Here is a 5,090-nt window from a genome sequence, read left to right on the forward strand (position 1 = left end):
TGATGTTTGATTCAGTAGAGGAGTCTGGAATCAAGAACGTATAAAGAATAATGAGTAATAACAATGTTGGTGATAAAGACACTTAGTTGAACTTCGTCTACCTTGCTACTGCCAATGAAATCGTCAATGTAATTTGAAAAATTGATGATTAATTTGAAAGCAAATTCTCATATGATTTTAATATAGGCCAAATACATAAGCAGGTCCCTAAATTTGTTGGGTTTTTCCCCAGGTACTTCAACTACGCCATTTTCCTATTGAATCGTTGAACCACCAATAATTTGTTCCTTTTAAATATTCTTGGAACCAAATTTCAACAAATGTTTTTTGTTGATTGGGCGCGTGAGATGAACCTTTCTCACATTGAAATTCCAACCAATATACTTCAACCTAATTACACATCAGCGGCACATATTCAATCCTCAGATCTAAATTTCCCCCCAAAACACTTTTGACCCGATCCTAGACAAGAAAACCCTAACAGTGATTCTTCTTTCAATGACATTTACAGCTAAAATTCTCAGCTTTTGTGATTTCGAGTGTCTTTTTTAAAGGAATCATCGAAGATTGCAGATGATTTTGAAGTTGAATCACGATTTTCGAGTTGAGGGGTGTGAGGTAAGTTCATTCCCTAATTTCTATGTAATTTTATTGTTCTAGTGTGATATATACTGCATTTTATTATCAATGTAATGGTTAGTCGTTAATATCTTGAAAAAACTATTTTTTCTTATTGTCCATAATGTATCAGAAATGTTTGGGGCTTTTGCCTTGTTTTAGGGAATCGTATAGACGCCATTAATATAAATCATTTTCATCTTGGTGGTAAGTTTATTTAGGACAAAAATGGAATTACTTATAAAGGGGAAAACGAGGTGGAATATGGTAATATCGACAAGGACCACTTATCAATAAATTGAATCATTTTTTTCACTAAACAATTGGGTTATATTAATATTGGTAAATTCTGTGTTAAAAACCCCACAAAAATGACTTTATTGAGGTGGATACTGATTTCACGTACTAAATCTTTTCAAAGACCTCAAGGATGGTGACCTTTTAGACCTTTATGTGAAGCATGTGGTGGATGATGTAGAAGTGATCATTACTGGTTAGCTTTGTGGGTCTGTAGTTGAAGAAGACTTACAAGATATAAATTAGACTGCAAGTGATGGGTTGAATCATGAGGCTGAATCTGAAAATGTTAATGTGGAAGTTGAGCAAGGGGATATATCAGATCTAGAAAAGGAATGTACTTGATCATATTAAGAAACAAGTAATGACTCTCAAGAGGATGCTAATCCTGATGAGGATGACTCTGAGGTTGATGAAGAATTGAAATCTCTAAGAAATGAAAAAAGAAACAAAGTGAAAAATAAAAAACCTACTCAAACTGATAGAGGATTTAAAGACATAGGAAATAATAAGGCTGCTAGATACACTGGAAAACTACGGGTGATGAGCAATATATAGATAGCACAGAAATGGAGAGTGATGACAGTAGGGATTAATTGGACCCAGATTTTGTGATGAGTGTTAATATACCAAGAAGAAGAAAAAGTAAATAGGTAAGATTTAATCCTGATTGTGTTCTAGCTATTTTTGAGCTTTGTATGGTATTTGAAAGTGGTGAACAATTTTGAAAAGATGTTGCAGAATATCCTTGTGAATATAAAACTAGGTTAAAAAGCTAAAGCCTAATGACAAAAAAGGTTAGAGTTAAGTGTGAGGACAAAAAATATAAATGGTTGTTGTTTGCTTATATAAATAAGGATTCTGGTGATTTCATTGTCAAAAATTATTATCATGTGCATGTATGTCCTCAATCAACACCAAGAACAAGTTGTGTACATATAAGTTTGTTGCATAAATGTTTAAGGATGAAATTGCCTGTCAACAATATATAAGATTGTGGAAAATTCAGGAATTGGTGAGAAAAATTAGGGTTGTATGTTCGAAGAACAGTTTGTCATAGAGCAAAAAAGAGGATTATCAAGGACTTCTTAGGTGATTGGAAGATGAAATTTTTAAGAGTGCGTGATTATGCAGACATGATTAAACATACTAATCCTGGTACTTCATGTTTGGTTAGGACAAATAGAGAGTCTCTGTCAGGAAAAAATTTTGTTTACTTCTATGTTTGCTTTGATGCATTGAAGAAGCTGGTTGGAAGGATGCAGAAAAATTATGGCTTTTGATGGATGCTTTATAAAGGGCTCTTTCAAGGGTTAATAGTTGGTTGTTGTTGGTAGAAATGGAAATCAATATATCTTTCCAATTTCATGGGTTGTTGTTGACACAGAGACAAACACACTTGGAGTTCTTTCCTCAACTACTTGATAGAAGATCTAAACTTAGAGACATGACATGGAATGACTGTTATGTCAGATATGAGAAGGTTAGATAGTTTCTGTATTGTAGCTTGATCTCTTATTTTTTAATTTATTGTGTTGCTAAAAATTTTTAATTTTTGGGCTATAACTTTTTACACAAGGCCTTGTACAAACTTTTTGTGAGTTTCTACCATATACTGAGTAGAGAAGGTGTGCTAGACATATCTGGTCCAACTGACATCAAATATAGAGTGGTGAAGAAAGAAGGAACCAGTTTGGAGATATGCTAAGTCAAGTTTTGAAGTGAAATTTGAAGATGAGATGGATAAACTCAACAAACTAGAGAATCAAATTTGTGAGGACTTATTGCATTATGAAAAAACCTACTTGCTTCAAATCATATATTTTAAAAGCATTCTAACTATGACATTGTTGAAAACAATATCTGTGAGAATTTTAATTCTTGTATACTAGCTGCCATACATAGGGCTATCATAACTATGTTAGGGAGATTAGGCACAAGATAGTTGACAGAAATATTCCAATGAGGCAATTTGTTAAAACTTGGATCTCAGATATCTCTCCTATGGCGAGACTAGTATCCCTTAACTACGTACCCCCACAGGACTTAGCTAGTAGATCCACATAGTAGCTAGTATGTACGTTCTACCTTGGCAAGTAGAACACCATTTTCCGGTGTGGGGATTTATGACACCGGATTCACTGTAAGCTCTCATGGTCTATGTCGGTTATAGTTGATCTTCCTAAATAATAAAGTAATGAATAAAGTACGAGCTAGTCTATGAAATCCTAATAAGTTTACTAAGTAGAAGTGGGGGTATGGGACTTCACTTGTACATCAAACTAGGAGGATTTGAAGGGTGTTATAGGAAGTTTTTTGTAGTTCTCAGAAATACAGACAATGCGGGGAGATGAAATTTCTTCCACATAAAACATTGAAGAGGTGGCGATCAATGTGTTTTGGGAGAAGCTCATGGAAACTAATGAAACCACAGACTACACAATGTTAAAAATATTCTAAATAATATTCAGGGAGAAAAATGAAGAGATAGAAAGACTCCCAACATAAGAGGAGGTGAAAAGTGTAGTATTTGCTCTAAATGGGGAAGTGCAAGTGGGTCTATTGATACTCTTGGTAATTTTTTAAGAGTTGTTGGTAAATGGTGAAACAGGATATCATCAACATGGTAAAATCATTTTACTTTGAAATGGAAATGCTAAGGTTCATTACACACACAAATCTGATTATAATTCCCAAAAAGGTGACAGAAAAAAATTTTGGGGATTTAAGGCCAGTTAGTCTTAGCACCTTCACCAACAAAAAATATTTTATTAAATGATTTTTTATGTGTTTCTAAGTTGATAAATGTTGTTCTTATGATTATAGTATGATGTTTTAATCAAAATTCATGAAAAGCATGTTGTTTACTAAATGTCCCTTTTTCATGGTTTTTGCATGGCTTCCATACTTAGTACATCTAATGTGCTAACCCCTTCTTTTCCCTTTTTGACTAAAGTGTAGGGAATTGGAAGTCTTGATGTGCCATGGAAGATGGATAGGTTTATAAGGGTTGAAGATAAAGTATTGGTGAGTCCTCATCGATTCGAGGGAAATATCCACATGTTCCTTTATATCTTAGTCTTTATTTTATTGTCTTGTATGGGATTAATCCCAAGTGTTTTATACTCTAAAGTTTAGATGGTTCAAGTAGATTTTGTAAAGATTTAATGTTTTAAAAGAAAGTCTTCCGCTTGTGTAATCTTTATGAAAGAGTTCTTCGTGTGTGAAGAAAATTTTAAATTTTTACCTATTTTAGAATGTTTATTATGCAATGAATGATACGAGAGGCTTAGATGAGACTTCTTGAAGTCTCATTTGTCGTGTGACGACACAAGGATGTCCTAAATTCTAGGGTGTACTTGCGGGTCGTGACAAATCTTATCCCCTAGATTTTCCTCGACATATTATTAATTGTTATTGTATCATCTGAGTAGGAAATAAGTTAAATATAGTGGTATATGAATCTTAGAGTTTAAAGATTACAATTAGGAGAAGTATGCTTAAAGTTTAAATTGAATGAAAGCTTTGATTGTTTAAATTATCACTTCAAATCTAGCTAGAAAGTATATATCATATAGATATCTATTTGTTAATATAAGAAGTATTATTACCTTTGTTAGTTGTCGGAGTACATGTATTTGATACATCGACTGATTGAGTAGCTGAAATAGTTTTCCCAGCAAGTGTTTTTTGTTTATCGATACATCCTCCGATGACATGGCTTATTTCTATTTGAGTGAGATTTGTGAACAGTTTGAAAGCCATTTCAAGAATTCAAACATAAAGTCAATAGTTGAACCTCGCAGTCTAGAAAAGCAAACTGAAACCATTCCAAATGCCTTATAACTTTTAAAAGACAAGGAGAAGATTAACGAAAAAGTTAACTCGAAAGAAAAGCGAAAGCGAAATCATTCATACAAAAATTTAAGAAACTTCAAAAAGAACGTTAGAATATATGAAAGTTTTACATGCGCGAATCATGATACCTAACTTTGTGTATCAGTTTTGATTTCTTAATGATATATGTACTCAAAATTGTTCAAACAAAGAGAAAGTGAAATCTTTCATACCTTGTTTGTGTCTTTAATCTGATCTTGAATCCTACTTCACTGTGAGATTTGTCTTTTAATTTATATCATACATACATACATACATACATACATATATATATATAT

Source organism: Solanum pennellii, chromosome 12 (assembly GCF_001406875.1).
Source record: "Solanum pennellii chromosome 12, SPENNV200".
Taxonomy (NCBI): Eukaryota; Viridiplantae; Streptophyta; class Magnoliopsida; order Solanales; family Solanaceae; genus Solanum; species Solanum pennellii.